Source organism: Petaurus breviceps, unplaced genomic scaffold, assembly GCF_028583685.1.
Source record: "Petaurus breviceps papuanus isolate PSGF00001 unplaced genomic scaffold, PetGlider_PUasm1.0 174, whole genome shotgun sequence".
Classification (NCBI taxonomy): Eukaryota; Metazoa; Chordata; class Mammalia; order Diprotodontia; family Petauridae; genus Petaurus; species Petaurus breviceps.
In genome coordinates this window covers 69,530,554-69,554,711 of record NW_027185761.1, presented here as the reverse complement: position 1 = coordinate 69,554,711, position 24,158 = coordinate 69,530,554, and the positions used below count along the sequence as shown (strand labels likewise).

The following is a 24,158-nucleotide window of genomic DNA, read 5'->3' as shown; positions in this document are numbered from 1 at the left end:
AGAGAGAGAGAGAGAGAGAGAGAGAGAGAGAGAGAGAGAGGTGGGGTGATATCAGAGGAGTGTGAGATAAGAATGAGGGGGAAAGAGGGATCTGGAGGGTAGCCTCAATTTATAGGTGAAGTATTATGGGAGGTCCTTAGTAGAGAAGGTGGAAGAGAGGGTGCTTTGGGAGTATTAAGGAGAAAAGAGGTTTGGAATAGTCTCTGTGGTAAATAAAAGAGAGAATCAGTTAAGGAGTAGTGGTAGGATCACCAAAGAGAGTATGCAATGGGGTGGAAAGGAAGACTGTAAGCTCAATACATTGAGAAATGAGGGAGAATGCCCTAGAAGTTGGTAGATAACCACTACCAGAATTTAGATTGTGTGAAGAATTAGGATTCCCTGGATCTCAAAGGAAGAGAGACAGTGAGGGACAATGAATATTCTACCTTCCCCATCATGACCTGTGTGTGTGTGTGTGTGTGTGTTGAGGGAAGGAATGGTATGCTGGAGTAGGCTTGGTCTGGCTTTCAAGAGCTGATTATCAACTTTTCAGGAATTTTGTGAGAAGGCTTGTAATGTAATACCAAAAGAAGGCAACTTCCCAGGTTCAAAATACCAGCATAGGTGCTCTCTATTTTATTCAGTGACCAACCAAGAACAGAGAAGATCAAAACATGACATCATTCCAAATACAGTATTTACCAAGTGTGATTAAACAATCTCCAAGTACTACCCCACCCCAGGACCCTCCAATCATTCAATCAATTACAAAGTCTCTGTTCTAAATACTTCTCCACCCCTAGGCTACACCTTAATTAAGTCCACCACAAAGCCCCTCTTCTCAAATGGAGATTAGTTTCCAAACATAAGTAAAATACATTCATTTGCTCAACCATAGAACACAAAAAGTTCAAAAGTTCCCCACCCCTGGATCACAATTGAATCTACCCCAGAGTTACATCAAGTTTAAACACAGCACTTAATACCCAAATGGAGGTCTTTTCTTCATCTTGACACGAGGCAAGTTCTCAGCAATCTTAGTTCCTGGAGAGACAAGGCTTAGCAAGGCCATAAGATACATTGCCAGTCCCTTCATGAATTTATCCTCTGTCTGTAGAACAGCCCTAGAACCCCTGAACACATTAGCAAAGCCCTCTCCCAGGATTTCTGTAAACATACAACAAGAAAATCCTTCTTCAGGGCTTCTGAACCAACAGAAAGGCTCCCAGACCCCTGCAACAACAGTACTGTCCCTCACCAGTGGACAGTATTCATTCTGTCTGCAGGACAGTCTCCAGACCCCTGCAACAACAGTACTGTCCCTCACCAGTGGACAGTATTCACTCTCTGTCTGCAGGACAGTCTCAGGCCTTCTTAACCAAATGCCAGGTTCCAGGACTTCTTCAACAGGACAGTCTTTCACCAGTGGACAAATCTGGCAAAATAACATCAAAACAGACAGACAAAGTACCAGCAAAACAGCCATGTCTCCTCAGTCCTTGGCAGCTCAGGGGGCAGGTCTCAAAAGTCCAGGGCAATTCAAAGCGGCCACCAGCAATCTCTTAGTCTCTCTCTCTCCACGAGGTGCTGCTTCCAAAAAAAAAAACTTCCGCCTCTCTCTAGTGTCTCTCCAAATCTACATCACCAGCTCCTCCCACTTCAGGACCCTCCCCTCACATCAACAAGCCCATCCCACAGGTGGGACCAACAAACTCTGGGTCTCAACACAATCAACCTGAAAACCAAGCCAATACAGGGGAATCTTCAACTGCCATCACCATCACAAGGCTATTAAACACAGTCAGTGCTCAGTTCAGTTAACTCTTTCACTAGTGATGTTATTTGTTGCTTCAAAAGAATTGGGGCCAAACACAGAAGAGTGTATTTTTGATATGGTACTGTCTATTTTCAATAATTGTGGCTTTAATAATGAACATTGGAAAGCAAACTTAATCACATTTTATTCTGATGGTGCTAATCTATTGCTGGGAAGAAAGTTTGGAGTAGCAATGAAACTATTAGAAAATTTGATACTTTAAATCATGAATTGCAATTATCACTTGCTAATTCAATATATGAAATAAAAGAAGCTAATGATTTAAAAGTATTTCTGGCCAAATTTTTTTCTATTTCTCATTAATCTAATAAGAGTCAAACTGAACTAGGAGCTTTAGCTAAAGCACTTGAAATTGAAATGATGAAAATTGATTGAGTTCTGGGAAGGTAATGGGCAGCATGTGGTTTATGAGCTGCCACACCTCTCTGGTGGGGATGTCATACATCATATATGCATTTCTTTTATTATTCTTCCTGTCTGGGGTTTAGAAAAGAGATTTCTCAACATTAATTCTTGCAAGATCTTTCTTTAATGATTGACATTTTTGAAGAACTTTTATTACTTTCATCTGCATTGCAGTCAAGATGAGCTAACATCTAGAAAGTGCAAAAATTAATCACACACACCATAAGAGTTTTGGAAAATTTAAAGATTGGTATTGGAAAGATGAATATCATGGTGAAGATTTGATTAAGTCAGATAAGTTGAAAGATATTCCATTTAATAAAAAAATAAACTTAATATTCTTCCAAGGAATAAGTTACTAAAAATCTAATAAAACAACGTATTTATTTATGTTTTTTCTTGGGCAGAAGCAACTACAAAATAATTTTTAATTAGTTTGATTTATTAAAACCATTTATTTGGCCTTATAAAGAACTAGCTTTACCATAGATGACTGTTGGGGAAAAAATTGTATCATTTAAGTGAAATTTTAAAAGCTGAAATTGATTTAAATGATTTTCATGACTCTATAGATAACAATGTTGAATCAAACAATCCCTAGAACTATTCAAAAAGGTAAAAACGTAGTGCTACTATCGTCAGTACAGCTGAAGCTCAAAGAGGTTTCAATTTAATGAAAACAATTTGTGCTGGTGTAAGAAATAATGTAACAGTAGATCACACATCATGTTTAAAGACCATAACTTATTGGGAAAAGAGTTAGCAGGTTGGGCTGATGCTCCATTGGTCAAATCATGGTCAAATCATAACCATAAAGTGGCAAGATTTTGGCAAAAATCAGCAAAATCTTTCTGTGAGAATTCCTTGACTATATGGGATTCACAATAAAGAGTATTAAATCTTGCATTATTATTTGTAAATTGTGTGCTGCACATTCTTTAAATCAATAAAAATCATAATAAACTTATGCACGCACACATATACATACTTTGCTTCCACCCTACCTTTTGAGAGAGCTGATTGTTAAGTATTTACCAGCAAACCTCTGGGGGTAGAAGCATGGAAGAAATTGTAGCCAGTCTTTGAAAGGGTGGTGAGGGAAGCAGAGTCATCAGGAGGGAGCCAGCTGTCAGTGAGAACCAGAAGATGGAAGGGCCAAGACAAGAAGTGTGTAAGATGCCAGAAAGCTTGTGAATTATAGAGGAGGCCTTCCAGAGGACACGGGGAAAGGGGGAGCAGGTCTAGAGTTGGGCATTCCGGGAATTTGGGGGGATAGGACTGAGGTGAATGGGATTGAAATTTTCCAAACTTTCAAAGTAATTCATATATTATATGGACCAAATATACAGAAAGAGAACATGCTACTTAAGTCTTTTCTATGAAGGAAAGATGTTTTTAATCCCCAAACCTGTCGCATTTGGCAGGGAAAAACAACTAGAGCTAATATCATTAAGGCATATTGATGAAAAAAATATCACACGTTGTGCTGACAGCTAGAACAAAGCAGAATATCAACCATTTTTAAAACCAACTAGGATTGACACCCAGAACATAAAATAATTGATATTATCAACACTCCAAATAAACCTTATCAATAGGAAAAATGAGAAAATTATACAGTTATCTCAATAAATGCAGAAACAGTCCTTGATGAAACATAGAATTTCTTTCCTTTGGGGACAAGGACTGAACCTGGAATTTCACTGTTGAAGGAAGCTCCAGCTAGGGAAAGTCCTTCTACAAACGTACATCTGCACCTGTCATCTCCGGTGGTCCAGAGTGGCCCAGAGCCCTGAGAGCTTCAATTATTAGCTCAGAGACTCATAAATACTATGTGTCAGAGGCATGATCCATTAGACCATTTGGTCTTTCAAATTTTATGTTAAAAATACTTTCTAAAAAAGGGTAAGCAAGAATCCATACCAAATGCTAAAAAACAAACAAACAAAACCTGTTCAACAGAAACTATTAAATATGGTACAATGCAAGACAAGTAAAAATGAAGTGAAAGAAGGAAAAAAAGAGTAAGACCAAGATTTCTCTATAAAGTGGTTAAAAAGTCCTCCAGTGAAGTCCTTCTCTGAAGTTCTTATAAGTTGGGGGTGTTTGTGCTCTGGATCATTGCAGGAAGTGTCCTCACCAATGGAAACATGAGCCTTGAGAAGAAGGGAACCAAGTGACCACCAGTAGCCACCCTTCTGCAGGATGGAGAAGTAGCCACATTCTTTCCATTAAAAACAGGTGTTAAGCTGCTTAGTGAACTGTCACCTCTTCTAACTGACCTAGTTTTATATATGTTAATAAAAGTAATGGGTTAGTAAAATAAATAAATAAAAGAAATTTAAATAACGCACACTTTTTGCTGACAACTTCTGTTTTGCTTCAGCTTCATCTCTAAATATATAACAATCATAATAGCTGACTTTGTTGTGCTTACTATGTGCCAAATGCTGTGCTACAGGTTTCATTATTCTATCATTTGCTACATTGTGCTCATTATTATCTCATCTGATTTGCTATGCTTCCTAGTTCTTCTCCCCTTCCCAGAGAGTGGTGATGACTCTTGTAATGATGAGGGGAAACAGAGAGAAAAAAGCAATACAACAAAACTGACCAAGGCAGCAGCCATCTGGGATGGTCAATAAGTCAGATAGCAAGCAATTATTAAGCACCTACTATGTGCCAGCCACTCTGCTAAGTACTGGGAATACAAAGGAAGGTAAAAAACAGTCCGGGCTCTCAAGGACCTCTTGGTTTAATGACAGACACAACATGCCAACAGTTATATCCTAATAAGATGCATAAGGGAAGTTGCTAGCATTAAGAGGGATCCAAAAAGGCTTCTTGCAGAATGTGAGATCTGAGTTGAGGCTTGAAGGAAGCCAGAAGGGGAACCATTCTGGATGAAGTCTCAGAGTAGCGAGGGACATGTAGTTTCTTACCTCTTCTCCAGGGTCAAATTTGTTCACTGTAGTCATATTGCTTTCAGTATAAAAAATAAAATGAAGGGACTATGCACCAGGAGGGAAGAGGGTAAAAATTCTCTAGTTGCAGATGGCATGCCTGTCTGTTTTGAAAATCCCCAAACCTCTGGGAGGTAGCTGATTGGTGACTTGATTTTAATGACCTAGTAAGATGTAAAATATTCTTACCTCTCAAATATAGTATTAGAGAAATCCCCAAACTCATCTCCACTTAGGTACATTGTTAATAAAAATCAGGAAAAATATTAGAAAGACAAGAACCATTTGCAGTAATTACAATCTATAAAAGATATTTGCATTATCCTGAAACACCAGAGATGAATAGGAAGGAAATTGTAAAATCATTTTGACAGATTTAAATTCTTGATCTGTATGTGATAGCTGGAGGCTGATAAGGCCTCTCATTGCAATGATCCTCTGAGGTTTACATGGGGAAACTAAGGATGGAAGAGATTGAGTGATGTCCAAGTGTTAGCCGGTCCAATGACTTGTTAGTTGGAGACTTTGAACTTGTATCTCCTAACTCCATGGTTAACACTTTTTCTACTATGCTGTATTGATCTCAAAATGAGACAGTTGGAGGGAGCTCTGCCTTGCACCAGAGATTGCGACTGTACCTGGGATTTCATTGGTATAAGGAATTTCTAGGTGAGGGACTCTGTCTTCCAATGCAGTCAACACTTTCTTGCTTGGAGTTTTCTAGAGTTGCTTAGAGGCTTGAGGTCACATAGTCGGTCTGTGTCATATGAGGGACTTGAACCTTTGAGCCTTTGAGACAAGTTCTCTCTCCACTACATCACAATGTCTCTGTGTATAGCTACTTCAAACCATGATAGTAAAAATATCAAAACTTCCCAAATAGATTTATGGATTTTGTCAGAATTAGATAAAATGTATAGAAGGAAAAAAACAAGCCTCAGGAAAAAATTCCAGGGGAAATTATAGAGGGAAATTTTTGAAGGAGTACTTCGTCTGGTAGGTTTCAAAATAGCCTCTAAAGCAGCAATTATCATGACTAACCCTGGGTAAAAATAGGGAAGAGGTAATGGATCAATGGAAAGGAAAAGACAGTCCAGAAAAGTAAGCAAAAACAAATGTGATAGCAATGTTTGAGAAACCCAGAATGAGAAAACCTTGAAGAAAGGAATCATTATTCCATAAAAACTGTGTAGAAGATTGATGTTCATAGCAGAAAAGGTGATTCTACTTACCTTCCACCGATGCCCATCCCATATCAGATATGGCAATAAATCATAATTGTTCCAGTGGCAAATGTATGTGCATGTGTACACACACACACATATGCATAGATAGATGGAGAGATGGATAGATATATATAGATACGTGTGTATACATAATACACACATATACATACATATATATGTATACACACAAACATATATATGTGACATTACCCTGAGAAACACCAGAGACTGATATGGAAATTTTAAATTGATTATGGCAGATATAAATGACTAACCTTTATATAACAGCATATTTATATGTATATATTTTAAAATACTTCAAAAAGAGAAAGGAGAAGGAATAATATATTTATCTCAATTGTAGCAAGGAGAAATGTTTTTAATCTATCCCAAAATGGAAGAAATTACTAGTGAGAAATGCATAAATTTGATTATGGAAAAATAAAAAAAAAATTCACAGCAACAATCAATTTATCCCCCCCCCCAAAAAAAAAGGACCGGGAAAAATACAGTGATAAATGTTTCTACTAAAAAACATATCCAGGGTCTAAATGGATTGATTCAATGTTAGAAGTGTAGCAATGATGGAGGTTCTCATGACTGAGAAGGTTTGTCCCTCTGAACTACAAATCCCAGGTGCCACCAGTCAGCAAACTGCTTTGCAAACGTTACTATGCAAATGCTATTATTATTAATTATGATTATTAAAAATGATTAATAACAAGGATAATGTATGTTTATAAGGAAATAAATGTCAATCATCTTAAAATTGCTTAAAGTCCCTAGTCATCTGGAGCTGAAAATTAAAACTTCTCTTAGTTGCTAACTGGAATGATCAATTCCATTTTGACTGGACTGTGGGGAACAGACATACACTGCCATGTTGGTAGGCACTAGGAGCTTTAATTTGGTGCAGTCTTTCTGGTACCATAAAATATACAAACATAGGAAACTGAGCAGTGCCTTTGATCCATTGACCCTGGGATTAGAACTGTGTCTTAAGAATGTTCTTAAAAGGAAAGAAAAGACCTCAACATTGATAACTGTTCAACTTGTGATCATGAAAACTGGAAGTTCCCATTGATTAGCATGGCTGCATTCATCTCTGGCTCTCAATGAGCATCAGGGTTGCATGATGCATAAAAAGCTGGACCTGGAGTCGGGAAAGACCAGGTTAGAGTCTTTTCTCTGCCCCTGCCCTCCTGGTGATGTGACTGAAGGCAAGTTGCTTCCCTCCTCTGAAGTACAGCATTTATTTGGTGCTTTAAGGTTTAGAAAGGGCTTTACAAATATCTCATCTGATTGTCTCAACAACCCTGAGAAGTAGGTGCTGTTACTGTCCCCATTTTATGGAGGAGTACACAGGCAAACAGGATCAAGTGACTTGCCCAGGGTCACACAGCTAGTAAGTGTCTCAGGCTGGATTTGAACACAAGACTTTCTGACTTCTGATCTGGCACTCTATGCAATATGGCACCACTTAACTGCCAATTTTGTCCCACTGCTGCAGGCATACACATGTACACGTGCATATACCTATGTGGACACACACATACACACAGATTCATGCTCTTGTTGCCTACACTGTGATGTGTACACATATCCATACAGACAGATACATAAAAACATAGCCACATATGCACACACATACCTTGACTCACATATCAAATATCAGCTCTTCTGTTTGGCTTTTAAACCCTTTATGGCATTACCCTTTCTGCCTTTCCAATCTCCTTACACCTTCCTCTCCTCCACATTGTCTGTGATCTCAGTCACTGTCCTCCTTGCTGGTCCTTGCACAAGACACTCCATCACCCAACTCTGGACCTTTTCTTTGAGCACCCCCATGCCTGGGTTTCTCCCCACTGCCTCTCCCCCTCCTGACTTCCTGTGTTTCCCTCATGCTGTGAACCAAGCCCAACTTTATGGAATATGCTCTTCCCAATCCCCCTTAGTGCTAGTCCTGTCTGTTTGCTGATTTCTCTAATTCATTCCCTGTAGATTTTGTTTGCACAATTGTTTGTTTGTCATCTGCCCAATTAGATCGAGCTGCTTGAGAGCAGAAAGTGTCTTTTGTATTTTTTGTATCCACAGCATTTTTCACAATATCTGACCCATAGTAGGTGCTTTATAAATGTTAGTGAGCTGACATATGTTCACACAGCCAAAGACATATGCATACTTCCATCCACATACATGTACAGGCATGCCCCATATCCATAGAGCATATAGACTCTGTGGGGAAGTAGCCGGGCTCTTCACTCCAAGCTATTTGAGGATTTGGGGTTTACCCTCTTGCAGGTTAAGAAAACCCTCCCCCAGACTTTTAGGTTTGTTTGTTTTAGTGGTGAAGAGACACCTCAGGGAGGGCCATGATCGTAGCCTCTTGGGTACTGACTTAAGGTATTCACTTGGAGGACACTTGTAAAAGAAAGTAGATTTGTTGCAGAAAGCTGGGTTTCCACTATAAGCCAGGGAGTGCCCTGCAGTGAGAGCTGCCCACCAAGGACCAAGCTGCCTGGTGGCCTGGTGGGTAATTTCATTAGCCCTGGTCATTTTCAAGCAGAGGCGAGATGAGCACTGGCCAAGACTCCCACTCAGGTGAGCGTTGAATGAGATGGCCTCAGAGGCCCCTTTGAGCTCTGTCCTCCTGGGATTGTGGGATTGCCGCACGCAGTCAGGGACAGATACCCAAAGCTTGCCCTGCTTATGCTGACGTGACTCTGAGCTCCCAGCAGCCTCCACCAAGGGGATCTGTATGTTTACTGCAAACACAGGGCCAAAGAACCATCTGTGACTATGCCAGGCTGCTTCCTAAAAACGTCGATATGGAAGCCTTGTTTCTGCCTGATGCCTTAGCATGCCACATCTTCCCTTCCCCTCCTTTGCTCCAACACCCCAGGCTCCAGATGCCCAGGAGAGAAAACTTTCTATGTCATCCTGGGCTGACTGCCACTGTTTTTCAGTTAACATTCTTTTCCAATTCTGTGTCTGAAAGTCACTTATGTGGTGGGATTTGGGACAGCAAATGTTTCCACGGATCCCATTTTATTTAGTCATTCTGGGGGTGTATTTCTTTTCTGCTATATTCAAATAACTTTTTTCTTGTTGTGGAGCCTTGGGTCAGAGATGTTTAGATAAACTCTGAATAATTCTCTGATTTTTATTGACTCAGGTGCTCTTGACTCAGGAAAGCTGGGGAAATGTCTATCCCAACCCAGTGTCACCAAAGAAACTATTAGCAAAAGAAGAAAAATAAGCAAGAACAAATACCCATGGGTCCCAAAGTTTAGGGCACCCCTAGAGTCACAGGCCAAAAATGAGGATGCCTCGACCTAGGTTGGGCCAGGTGGCTTCTGGCATCCTGTGTAACTGAGAATCAGAGAGTCTATCATTGTGGGACTGTTGAGGCTTGGCACAAAAGTCCTGCTTGCTATTAGTGACTGATTATTCAGTTAAAAGGATGTTGAATGTGAGATCCAGGCAGAGGCTCACAGCATCCTAGCCTGAGAGCCAGGAGGAACTGGCTGAACAAGCCATCTTAGCTAAGACCTTTATTTTTATAGATGAGGGAACTGAGGCCCAGGAAGGCTCAATGCTTTGTCCAAGGTCACAGGTAGTAAGTGGCAGGACCCATATTTAAATCTAGGCCCTCTTATTGCAAAGCAAGTACCACTTCTATTCTACCATGATATATGTTCAAATCCCAGCTCTGCCATTTACTGCCTATATGTACTCTTGCTGATTCTTAAACCTCCATGAGCCTCAGTTTCCCCATCTTAAAAATGAAGAGCTATTTCTCAAGGTCTTCCTCAGCTTTATAACTTGCTTGTACCTTCTCTAAAAGATCGTAGACTCAGAGCCATAAAAGACTTCAGAGGTCATTTGTTCCAACTGCCTCATTTTTCATATGGGGAAACTGAGGCCCACGGCAGTGAAATGGCTTGTCCACAATCACACAAGTCACGTAGCAAAACTGAGGTTTGCGCCCCAGACCCTTGAATCCAAATTCAGCCCTGTTGTCTCTGTATCTTTACTTACCATCCTCTCAGTGTAAAATTAAAGGGTCTTTCATCAGCATTCCTGAGCTCCTCCCTCCCTGGAGCTGTGCCTATCAGTAGCACCACCCCCTACTTGCCTCTGACTTGCATGGAGTCTAGCAAGAAAAGCCATTTACTTAATCCATTTGGTGGGCCTGGATGGCAAGAAAGGAGAGCAGAAGAGGGCCAGGGCTTGGAGATATGATCATAGAAGACTAATGGACAGAACCCAGGAGGGGGGCACTTAGTCCCTTAGCTTCACAGGGCCAAGGAGGAGCTCATGTGACCCTTGCTTCTATGAGAGAGGCTACAGTTTCCTAGGAATGAAGATACGTTGCAGGAATGGGGGACACTCTTTGTAAGGGAAGGTAATTTTAATGGTAATAAAATCTGCATCAACAACATTGGACGAGATTGATACTGTTATCCAGCACACCCTTTCCATCCTTTTCACAAACATAAATCTAGCAAAATGCATGATCGCATGTATTTACTCTTTAACAGTTGACAGAAAAGAATCACGTCCATTCTTTTTTATTGCTTTACCTAACTGTTTTTATGGTGTGTACTTTGTAGGGAATTTAATTGGGACTTAGTATTAAAAGAAAAATGATCAGTAACAATTGAAAACATTTAAATATGATTATTGCTAAATTGTGCTGTGTTTGACTTACCTCTTCCTTTAAATCCACCCTCAGACTTTAGAAAACAGGATTCATTTTTCCTCTCTAAGTGTAATTTCTCTTGTGGAGCACTGCATTCATCAATATATCCATCCCGGACCAAACTGAGGCTCAGGATCTCCACTGAAAAGGTGCAAATGAGGGGCGGCTAGGTGGCGGGAGTGGATAGAGCACAGGCCTGCAATCAGGAAAACCTGAGTTCAAATTTAGCCTCAGACACTTACTAGCTATGTGACCCTTGGCAACTCATTTAATCCTGATTGCCTCAACAAAAAAAAAGGAAGAAAAAAAATAGGTACAAATGAAAAAATCTAGAACCCTAGAATTTCAGAGCCTGAAGTCCAGGGTCAGTAAGTTTTGCCTTTAATGAGTAAGAGACAGGGACTGGAGTTAGAAGCATTGCTACTCTGGCCATCAAGCTTTGAAAGCATTTTTCAGTTCAGCATCACCTTATTCCCTGATGATGATCAAAATGACTAAAACCCTAGAAACTTCATTCCAGGACATCAGTACAACGATGAGTAAAAATGCGAGGGTCTTCGTTTTTGTCTTCTGGTCCCAAGCACTTAACACCATGCCTTTGCAAAGATGAGGCCCTTACTGAATGCCTGTGGAACTGATTTTCAAGAGAGGGAATGGAGAGATGTGCCCACCAAGTTCAGAAGGAAACACCAAACAAATGCTTATTTTATCATAATTTGCATAGTTAAAATTTTCTCTAATCAAAATGAAAATAGTTCTTATTTTAAAGTTTCATTTGGAGTTTGGCTCTGTATTACATGAGATCATACATTTGCTATATGTGCTGAGCTTGCTGACTTTGTTTATTCCCCCCACAAAGCCCTTCTGTGAAGCATCAGGTGACATGGAAGGGACCTTGTGCTCTCAAACCATATGCCACCAGAGCATAAGCCCTTAGCAAGCTGGAAAGGTACAGCCCAGTTATGCCCATCATCCACAAGCAATGCTCAGTGGCAGATAGTGGGTCTCCTGTCAGTAGAATTTTTTTTAAGAAAAGGCTGGACAGAAACTCACTGGACATGTTATAATGGGAATACTTATACAATCACAGCTGTGACTTGAGAACCATGGAGAGTTCCCATCCAGCTCTGTGGTTCAGTGCTTCCAGTATGGAAAGTAGACCAGCCCAAGCCCTTGACCATTGTTTGTTCAAACAGTGCTGTCAAGGCCACTTGGTGTTCATAGTATAACAATGCCTGGTATTTTGTTCCTTGGGTGAATTAACACTTTACTGATTGTCTCCCCCATTGCTGGTTCATCAGACCCTTTGCCCTTCCTTCCATTGTCCCTAGTGAGGTGTTTTCTCTTTTTATTTTCTATTAGAAATAGGAAGGACAGGGCCAGCAGGAACAGGGGCTTTTCTGTTCAAAGAGAAGTTTGCAACCTGGGGGCCCTGTCAGTGGCCTAGTCCACATGGTATCTCTGCATACTTACTGTTTGCTATGCACAGTTAATGCTAGGCCCAGGCAACCTCTTTAGTTCCCCAGCTGCTTTTGTAGAGCACCTTTAGGTCTATGGGAGGGAAAAGGAGGCCAGCAAAAGGTAGGGCTTGTTCTCTGCTGCACAGAAATGAATCAGGATGGGGCTGCTGGAGCTCTGCTGGCCAGTCTGTCCAGATCAGACCAATAGGCTTACAATGAAGGAAAGGAATAGTCAGTGAAAGAGAAGCCCTTTGCTTGCTGTGGATGAGATGAGAATAATCCACATGAGAGGGAAGGCAGAGTCATTCAACTCTCATTGTGCCCCCGGTTTCTCTGCCAAGGAGAATGACCTTTGCAGTGAAAAGGAAAGAACAGAAAAAGGGTGAATAGGAAGTTAACAATCAAGATAAGTAAGAAATAGGTAAGAAAACACCGATAAGTGGTCACAGTGAATTTATTCTGGACTTGAGTTCAGGAAGACCTGAATTCAAATCTGGCCTCAGATACTTATTAGCTGTGTGATCCTGGGTAAATAACTTAATCCTATTTACGTCATTTTCCTCATCTGTAAAATGAGCTGGAGAAGGAAATGGCAAACCACTCTAGTATCTTTGCCATGAAAACCCCAAATGGGGTCACAAAGAGTTGGATACAATTAAAATGATTTAGCAACAATTTATTAAGCACCTACTATATACTTGGCACTGTGCAAGGAGTTAGGAATTCAAGGACAAAAGATGGGGAAAAATCCCTAGTCTCAAGGATCTTACCTTTTCTTTTAGGAGAAAACAGCATGGACCTATAGAAGTATAATAAATATATAAAATTGTACATAAACAAGTATAATAAATAAGTAAATATACACAAAAATACAAAATAAACACAATGTAGTTAATTAAAGTGGGGGAAGGGCACTAACATCTATAGGGGAAGGATCAGGGAAGACATTATGGAGAAGGTGGTGCTTGAGTTTCATCTTGAAAGAAGAGGGATTCTATGAGACAAAGGAAATGAGGGAATGGCCAGTGTGATGGAAGATGGAGTGTTATGTTTGAGGGACAGAGAAAAAATGTGTTGTCCTCAACAAAACAGGGAAGGTTTGACAGAGGAGTTTGGGAGAAATGATAGTGAATTTTGTCCTAGATGGTTTGACTCTGAGATAATGCTGGAACATCCAGTTTGAATGTCCAGTGGGCAACAGGCCATGTAGGACTGGGGCTGGATCTATAGATCTGGGAGTTATCTACCTAGAGAGAAATCAAGTCAACAAGTATTTATTAAGTGCTACTATGTTCCAGACACTGTAACACACTCCCCTAAATATAGCTGAGGTGAGGTGGAGAAACAGATCATGAGCAATAGAGTAAGTGGAGGTATTTATAGGTGAGGGTGTTTAAGAGACTATCCACATGCTTGTGAAATCCCCTAATATGAAGGCAGCGATTGGGGAAGAGAGGCACTGAGCTTGTTGAAGAAAAAAGGACAGGGTCTTGAAAGTCAGTAGATCATAGCCATTAAATTTTCATTGGATGAGAAATATGCATTGAATGAACTTGAAAAGAGAGAGGTCTCTGAGTGAAGGTGGGAGAGGAAGAACCTGGAAGTGTCAATGGGGAGCAAAGAATATTCTAGCTCTCCCTATTTGACATGGGAGTTGGGAAACAATAAGTCAAAGTACAACCAGTGCCTGAAAGGATGACTGGGTCATCAGGAAGTAGCCAGGTCTCATAGAGCACAAGAAAATGGAAAGGTTGAGAAAGTAAAAGGTTTAAATTAAATCATTTTACTACCTATGGAAGAGGCATTCTAGAGAGCAGGGTCTAAAGGGTTGGTAGAAGTTGAGTTGGGTTGAGAGAAATGGCAACTGGGGAATAGGCAGTGGGGTGGAGAATAGGGTGTGAACAATGACAGTTGAAGATTCAGAATCACTGGGAAGGGAAGTATGGTGGTGGGGGTGGGGGGGAGTATGTTAAGCATAAAGGAAAAATTCAAATAGATTATCCTTTTCCATAGGGGTTTGGCCTATGGCCATCCAATCCAATAGATATGTGTTAAATGCCTACTATGTGCCAAGCACTGTGCAAAGTGTGGGGGATACAATAAAAAGGCAGTCCCTTCACTCAAGGAACTTACCATCTGAAGGAAGGAGGCAGGAAAGTGGTGGGGGCACCAACGGGCACTAAATACAAAGTCATCTTGTTTCATGGAGTTGAAACTAGGTGGGACAGTAGGTGCAAAGTGGAGTGCCTTGCTCAGGGCACCAGGAAGCTGTGTACAGCTAGAAACTGAAGGTTAGGAGGAGTGCCCTGCAAGGGCAAGCTGTAGGAAGCTGGAGAGAGCACCTGGAGCTCTTGGGCTTCCAAGCTGCTGTATTTCTTATGCCAGAGAGCCAGTATAGTGAGGTAGATTGGGCACTTGGACTGGAATCAAGAAATGCTGAGCTTAAATTCTGCCTTAGATATTTACTGCCTGAGGGAATATCTCTTTCCTCATCTGGAAAATGGGCATCATCATCATCATCATCATCCAAGCTCCTGACAATGAAGTTATAGTGAGAATCAAATCAGATACTATAGATAAAGTGCCTTGGAAACCTTAAAGCTTAATGTAAAGGATAGCTATTATCATTGACCTCTCTTCCCTTATTTTTGCCTGTTATCATTGTGCTTGTGACCTCAACACAGCTCAGGGTCCAGATGAATACAATTCTTGAGAAAAATTCAAGAGGATGAATCCCTTTCTTTCAACTGTAGCCTATTACTAAAGAAAACCTCTTCTCACCAATAGCAAACTCCCAAACTCCAAGACACTGTTTTGCTATGATTTGGACAATTGCCTTGAGTCAGATTTTTTTCTTCGTAATGTGTATGCTGAAATTAATGGGAAACGTACCTTGGAATTCATGAGTCGAATTTAGCCTCTTGGGAACTGGCAGTTCAGACCCTATCCTAAACACTGAAAAATGTGATGCTGCATCCAGATGTGAAGGGAAGGTTATTAGGAATCTTGAGCCACCATATTGAAAACAACTTTCTTTCAGTGCTAGGGGTTGCTTGTACTCATTCTTATATATTGCCATAATTCGGTAGACTTACAGATTTTTCCACCTCCCATTGCTATGCCTTGCTTGGCCCAGGCTGTCCTCTCATGCCTGGAATGCCTTCCTTCCTCACCTCTGCCTTTCAGAATCCCTAGTTTCTGACAGGGGTCAGCTCAAGGGTTACTTTCTCTAGGAAGATTTTCCCCAACCTCAGTTTCTAGTCTCTTCTTCCCAAATAATTTTGTATTTATTTGCTGTTTTACTTTCCTCCAGGAGAATGGAAACTCCTTGAGGCTGAGAGTAGTTTTTTTTCATATTTTCCTTTGTCTCTCAAGGGCTTTGCACAATCTCTGGCACATAGGAGGTTTACCCACTGAATGGATGAAGAAAAGAGTGAATAACTTGGTATTAGTCACTTATTCCCCTAGTACAGATCCTAATTCATCTGTGCCCTCCCTCTCCTATTGCAGACTCATTTGGGAGTTGGAAGGGAAGTGAGAGACCATGCAGGTCAAACCAAATCTGAACATAAATCCTCACTATCACCCCCTGACCAGTGGTCTGCTTGATGGCCTCTAAGGCGGGGGACTTGCCACCTCTGGAATCAGCCATCTGCCTTTTGGACAGCTCTCATTGTTAGGGAGTGTTTCTTGACTGCAAACCTACATTTGACTGCTTGCATCTTCCAGTGCCCCTGGTTCCTCCATCTGGTGCCAAATAGAAGATCTAATCCTTCCTCCATTTATTAGCCCTTCCAATATATGACACAGGTATTATACTTCCCCCCCCCCCATCCTGTCCTGCCTTCTCTTCTTTAGAACATGCCTAGTTCCTTCATTTGATCATCCTGCATGATTCTTATCCATATCACTCTAAATTCTTCCTAGAAGATCTGCTCACCTTTGACCCAGCAATATCACTTCTAGGGATGTATCCCAAAGAGATCATACAAGTGGGAAAATGACCCGTCTGAACAAAAATATTTATAGCAGCTCTTTTTGTGGTGGCAAAGAATTGGAAATCAAGGGGATGCCCTTCAATTGGGGAATGGCTAAACAAGTTGTAGTATATGAATGTAATGGAATACTATTGTGCTGTAAGAAATGAGTAGACAGACTTCGTAATAACCTGGAGAGACATATACAAACTGGTGCTGAGTGAGGAGAGCAGAACCAGGAGATCATTGTACACAATTACAGACACATCCTGTCTGGGATGACTGACTTTGATAGACTGGGCTCCCCTTAGCAATGCAAGGTTATAAGACAACTCCAAAGGACTCATGATTCATTCCATTGGTTTTAATTCTTCTTTACAAATTGACTAATATTTAATGTGAAGGTATATGTAGAAACTATATTGGATTTCATGCCATCATGGGAAGGAAGGGAGGAGGGAAAAAATTTGGAATTAAAAAATTTGTGTAACTGAATGTTGTAAACCAATAAAATTATTTTAAAATAAAATTTTTTAAAAAGATCTGCTCATACACTGGAGGGCAGTGAATTCTCTTCAAACTGGATTCTGTGAACTCCATTGGTTGGTCTTCTTTCCTATACTGACATGGAGTTAGTTATTTAAAAAGTATTAATAAAAATGCAGATGCTGGAACCATTGAATTAGTTACTAAAAGGCCTAGTGTCACTGGGAAGAGATGAGTTTTAAAAATAAAATCCATAAAATGGGAACAAGCTATTCATGGTTTCTCTTGTGTGTATGATTAGATGGTTATTTTATTTATTAATATTTGAGAAGATTTTCATTATGATAAAGATAACTATTTGCTTCAATGCTTGCCTTTCAGCTCTGGGTTACTGTGTTTTGGATTACATATAAATAATTTCAATTTAATTTTTCCTTAAATACAAAAAACTGACCAGGTCACAGTTTCTTTTAATCACCTATCCCTTCTTAGGACTGTTACCCAAGGAACAAAAACAGTAAGACCACCTTTTGCTATTGTCTGGGCACTGGGCTTTCATGAATGGTTTGTAAGTCTTGAAAGGGGACTGGTATTTAGAAATGGCATGATCTCCAGATGGCCAATGGTGTTTGGAACAGAGGTCATGCTGGCCACCCCTTAGGAATGGCTACACCAGTGCTTGTCTGTGGTGGTGAATAAGGTATCCACCGAGAAGTTGGCAGGTTGAGAAAGAAAATAAACTAATGCTTCCTTATTGGACCATCTAATCTACAGGGATGAGAAAATGCAACGAAGACAAAAACTTGGGCAATTACTCATGACCATCTCAGTGACTAAACCAGAGTCTATTTCATTATGTTTTACTGTAAAAGAGACTCATGACATTGCTCCTTGTTGGTTCCCTTTAACCCAGGAGAAGACAGGCATGCTGGTGATCACTGGTGTCCAGATAAGTGTGGAGAGAACAAGTGCTAGCAATGTTAAAATCCCCTGGGCTTGGTGGGTAGGAGACCCTAGAAGACAGGAAGATGGGTCTCTCTGCATGGCAGCAGTTACCTCAACTTCCCCTTAACAGAGTTCTGATGGTAGAGTTATGTAGTGGCAGTAATTCTACCCCAGGTTTCTTGCCATCTGTCCTCCAGGCTTCTCACCTCGAATGGCACCGTCCCGACCTGATTTCCAAAAACCATTCCTCTCCTAAGTAAGTTAATCCTCTCAATTTTGTAACTCTGGCCTGGAGCTGAGCTGTCCTGATTGGTGAATTAATGAGCTCAAACTCACCGAATCCACTCTCTCTAGCCAGCTCTAAACCATGCTCCAAACCCTCTCCATCTCGTCATTCATCCCACACGTCACTGCTCCAAACCTCTTCTTCTAGGAATGGTAATCACATTCATATTGTCATGTCAATCTGTTATCTAATTGTTCTGTTTTCTGTCTCTGTGACTCTCCCTTCCTTGCACAGGCTCCTCTATATGTGTGGTCTTCCACTATTAAAATATAAGCTTCTTGAAGTCAAGAAGTCAAAAAAAATGAATTTTTTGTATTTTTATTCCCAGGGTCTAACATAGTGCCTGGCACATTTCTAAAAGTAGGCTGTGATTAGTAGATGATTTTTCATTCACTCATTCATTCATTCATTCATTCATTCATTCATTCATTATCAGTCATAAGACCTAATTTTAAGTCTGACTTTGTCACTGATATTTCGAGTCTAGGGGAAATCATTTAACTCCCTTCTGCTTCAGCTACATTTGTCAAATGGATGTCTTGCTCTTATGATGATAATCAATATGGTGTATAGATGAAGAATCATAGGGTGTTAGAGCTGGGCAGGGCCTTTGTGATCACTGGGTCCAGTGTCCTCATTTTTGAGGCCCAGAGCATTTCAATGACTCTCCCAAGGTCACTCATCTGATTAGCAGAAGGGATAGAAATGATTAGTTAGGTGACACTCCTTTTCCTGAGTTCAAATCTGGTCTCAGACACATAGTAGCTGTGTGACCCTGGGCAAGTCACTTAACTCTATTTATCTCAGTTTCTTCATCTGTAAAATGAGCTAGAGAAGGAAATGGCAAATCCCTCCAGTAGCTCTACCAAAAAAACCTCCAATGGGATCACAAAGAGTTGGACATGACTGAAAAATGACTGAACAACAAATAGGAACAGAACCCTGGTTTTCTGACTCCCAGTGCTTTGTGATATCAATTCAGTTCAGGAAACAGGTATGAAGAGCCTACTATGTGCAAGGCAGTGGGGACACAAAGAAAACAGCACCAATAGCAATGCTTCTTGCCCTCAGGAAGCTTGTGCTCTACTTGGGAGAGGTGGAAGTAATACATAGAAAAGGGAGAACAAAGTATGTGTGAAGATACATGAAGTCATTTCATGAGACCAGAGGTGCTCAGGGCAGGACTATGAGGGAAGGCATCATGTGGGAGGCAGCAGATGTGCTCCAAAGCCAGGCAGAGGTAGGTGGAGGTCACTGGAGCAGGCCCCACCTGGAACATTGAGGCCAGTTTGCTGTCACTATTACTCTTACTTGTGGCAGACCCCCTTCTTTTTGCTTCTGTATGGGCATACAAAAGCATTTGTGAAATTAAATCTCTGGCCAATGCTCAGATGGGCTGTAGAGAAGAAATCTCTTTCCTTTCTAGAGCCTGTAGAAAATTTTGACTAAGGAAGAAAAGGACTGCTGTTGGCTTCAGAAGATCAGCACCTTGTCCTCTGCTGGCTTTGGATGAGCCTGTAGAGAAGATGATGGGTGGGGTTGTGTGGAAAAAAGTTCTGTAGAGTCCTGTCTAAAAGCCATGCTTTTCTGGTGGCCTCCAGATCAGGGATTAGCCCTGAAATGAAACCGCCTTGGAGTCTGGTTTTTTACTTTCTAAAATCTCTAAATATTTAAATCCCTGGTTTAAAGATCTGAGCTGACAGGTCACTATTCTGCCACATCGATCTTGAGCTCTGAGTCAGTGATCCTTGCAGGGGCAGAGCTGACTTCTGCTGGCCAGGGAACTCATCGATGTGGGTCTGTGACACACTGAGCACCAGTAGCTGTTGGTGACCTGGACCCTTTGTGGGAGAGAGGTTCAGCATGGAGTGTGTGGGAGAGCATGGGAGTGAATTAGCAGCAGCTGATGAGGCTGGTGCAGGGGAAGGCTGTGAGGTCAGACACCTGGATTCGAAGACCTGATGCACCATTTATGTCAGCATATGGCCTCATGGAAGTCACCACACTTCTGACTCGGAGTTTCCTCATTTTTTAAATGAGAAGGTTGGACTAGATCTCAGATGCCCCTTCTAGCTCCAAATCCAGGAAACTACTATGACTGGATTCAGCAGTGTTCTATGAGGCAGTAGGGATGAACTTCTAAGGGAAGCAAGCAGGACCTCCTGTGATGGGTGTGTGTGTGTGTGTGTGTGTGTGTGTATGAGTGAGTGTGTGTGTGTGAATGCGTGTATGTGTGTGTGCATTCGTGTATCTGTGAGTGTGTGAGTGTGTGTCTGTTTTTGTGTGTGTGATTTCAATTCAATTCAGCAAGCAGGTATGAAGGCTTCTTGCCTTGCCTTGCCTTGCCAATTCAGTTGAGAATTATGGGTCCAGCCTGCTGTGAGTAGACAAAGTCCTTTTTCCTTAGAAAGGGTTCCTAGGGAATGGAGTTGGAATATGATACTCTGAACCCAACTGGCTTCCCCTTTGAGTTGTTTACAGCTGTTATGCCTTTTTCTTTCTCCCTTCAAGGATGTTCTTGGATCCTGATATACTTTTTCTAGGATTTATTCATGAAGAAGGAAAGGCTCCCAGGTTACCTTAATTTGCCTGAATGTCTAGTCTTGGAGCCCTCACCAGGCCCGAGTCCTGCTTTCCATAATATTTTAAAGCCCATAGCCCTCAGCCAGGCCTCCTGATTCCCCACACCACTTTCCTCAGGTCCTACCACAATAGTGTTCACATCCACCCTTCTCGCACATTCCGGACTGAAGCTATTGGTTCATTAAATATCCCTGCCATCTTTTAGCTCATTGAAGGAAAAAAGGCTGACTTCAGAATCAAGAGAGCTGGGTCCCCACCTGGGAGCTGTCCTTTATTCCCTGAGGGGCCTGGGACAGTCCTGCTACCTCTGTGGCATCGGCATCTTTGTCATTAAAGTGATGGACTGGTAAAATGACGTTGACCTCCAGACTGACAGATGGCCTGGCTATGGCCCTGGCTCCTTGAGCTCCACCTCTGCCCCAGCCCCACTGGGAATCCAAAGGGAGAGAAGTCAGCACCAGCTCCAAGGCAACACAGAGTTGTCTTGTTTCCCCCAAAGGTCTGATGCTTCCCTCCAAATCCTACAGACACTCTGGATCGCTCTAGTCTGTGGCTGTCCTCCCCCCTGAGAAAGTGGGCCTGGGTGGGGCCCACTGCTCTCCTTTCAGCCCTTTTGCTATCCTCTTTGCCTCTGCACATCCACGCACCTGTAGAGGCTGCCTTGCCTCCAGCCTGCCCTTATGCCATCTGTGAGGGGGTGAGAAGAGCATCCACATTCCATTCTTGCATCATGTGGCATTTCAGCAGAGAAACTGAGGAAGAAAGAGTGTCAGGTGGCTTTCTTTTGCTCCTGGAATTTTCTGCAACTTAGGTAAAGCCCTCCAGGAGGGAGCTGAGTCTTGAGTACCATTTCAAGGCATCATCTAAGATAGCACCTTCTGGTTACTGCACTGCAGTGTTGACCAGAGGTTCAAGCTCCTGCTCCTCCTTTCATGGAGACAGAATGGTTTGGTGGTAAGAGTGTTAGACCCAAAGTCAGGAAGACCTGAGTTCAAGTTCTACCTCTCACCTTTGCAAACTGTGTGAACACGAGAAAAATCACTTAATCTCCTTGTGAGACTCACTTTCCTCACTTATAAAATGGAGATTTTTTGTTCTGTTTTTCAGTTCAGTCCAACTCTCCATGGACCCATTTGAGGTTTTCTTGGTGAAGATACTGACGTGGCTTGCCATTCCTTCTCTAACTCATTTTACAGATGAGGAAACTGAGGCAAATAGTGTTAAGTGAGTTTCCCAGAGTCACACAGAGGTCAAATTTGAACTCAGAAAGATGAGTCTTCCTGACTCTAGGCCCAGGGGTCTATCCATAGCATGACCTAGCTGCCCTGAAAAATGGGGATAATAGCATTCATATCTCAGGCTCCTTTCAAGGCTCAATTGAGGTCTTGATTTTAACTTATTTTATAATATCTAAAACACTGTAGAAATAACAGGCATAATGATCCTTGCTGCTCTCAATGAGATAACTAAATCTGGTCATACAAATAGGAAGCCCTGCAGACATATAACTACCTTTGGGTGCCAGATGGTCCAGTTTTATAGAAGAAGAAGAAATGGGATAAGGGGAGCCCAATTCCAGGAATGACCTTTGATGAAGGAATCTCTTGCTTTGTACCTTATTAAATGGGATTTAAGAGTAAACCTGTAGTTAAAATGGAGGGTGGCATGGTCTAGTGAAAAGGCCACAGGCTCTGGACTCAGAGGACATGGGTTCAAATCTCACCTTTGTTACTTCCTGCCTATGTAACTTCAGGAAAATCCATTAACCTCTTTGGAGCTTCATCTTCTCTTTTCTAAAATGGAGGGCTTGCATTAGATGGCCTCTAAGATCCCTTCTGGTTCTCAAAATTTGATCAAAGATTACTTCTTATGATGGATTGATAGAAGGAAAGACTTGTCTCTTGTGAAATCTAGTGGTCATCCATGTGTGTCAGAGAGAATTATTCTGATTTCAGGAGTTACTGGGATAAACTTCATGTGACTGTCCTTTTCATTCCCTCCTCCATTGCTGTCAGTTGAGTGCTTGCGTGATAATATGGGTGGTCCACCAAAGACTTACTATTTAATCCCAAGGCTTCCTGGTATTCAAGAAGGCTCTGGGAATGGGATAACAGGCCAGTGAGGGCCATTTACCAACTGCAGATCATGGGATCCATCACGAAATTGTAGCTATGATGGTTTTGGGAGAAGACTGGGGCTATGTCAGCAGTATGTAAGGGTAATTATCATTGGCTTTTGTCCAGTCACACCCATGGGACAACTTGTGTCCATGACTGACTTTGGGTTCCAATAATGAAGTTTTAGAGAAGGTGGGCAGCACCAGAAACAAGAAGGCATGAAGTCATGACATCAGGCTTCTGGTCTAAGGAGGTCTAAGGAGGTCACTGTAGGCCTGGGCCACTAATTAAGGATTAGGTGAGAAAATATATTCCCCACAGCTATAGTCTGGTCAAGTCCTGTGAAGAAGGGTCTAACCATTTTCCACAAACTGCCTGTCAACTTCCACACACAAAAGCAGTCATGCCAGCCTATCTGAAGTAGCAAGGCACTCTGAGAGGTAGCATGTGCCAGAGAAGTCAAACATTCACTACCACCTTGACCATGACACATCTCCCTTAGGACCCTGAATTCAAGAGTCTAGGGAATAACAATGCTTCCAGCCCACTACCCTCAGCCATCTCCCTGTGGAGATGCAGCCTAGCCACTGCTCCTGCAGAGACCCCCATAGCCATAGCTACTGAAGATCCAGAGCAGGAAGTTCCTGACACCAGAGCCCTTGGCCCTGTCAAATGATCAGAAACTGATCAGATTTTATTAAGGGAAATGACATTGAAGAAGAGACTTAAGCATCTACTTTTCTGCTTCACCCAAAGGGTCATGGAAATTTTCCACTTAATTCATGGCTTAAACCTTCTATATGTATTATCTCCCCCATAAGAATATGAGCTCTTTGAGAGCAGGGCTTGGCTTACTTTTCTGTTCATTTATCATGTGCTTTACATGTAGTAAGTGATCACTCAATGCTTTGTTCATTCATTTATTACTACTTTTGGAATTGTCTAGTTAAATTTTCTATTAATTTCCAGTGACCTTAACCTATTCTATTAGTGAATACTTCTTCATTCCTTCTTTCATTTTGAAGTTTTGTATTATGGCATCATCAAAACTACTGTTCTTAGCTTTTAGGGATTAACAGCTGTTGTATTTGGGCAATGGTGGCCTCTAGACTGTAACAGTGTTCTGTTTTCAGAAGAGTTTATTGGTTAACTTGTCCAGGATATATATACACATATACACACACAT

The 24,158-nt window shown here is 41.5% G+C and overlaps 1 protein-coding gene and 1 pseudogene across 2 annotated transcripts in view; both read left to right on the top strand.

Annotated features, from left to right (window-relative positions):
* The window catches only part of LOC138158312 (E3 SUMO-protein ligase KIAA1586-like), a 22,363-nt pseudogene extending 17,959 nt beyond the window's left edge, over positions 1–4,404 (top strand).
* AMPH (amphiphysin) overlaps positions 1–24,158 on the top strand; it is a 188,166-nt gene that overhangs the window by 18,285 nt on the left and 145,723 nt on the right. The gene's annotated exons all lie outside the window — the stretch shown is intronic.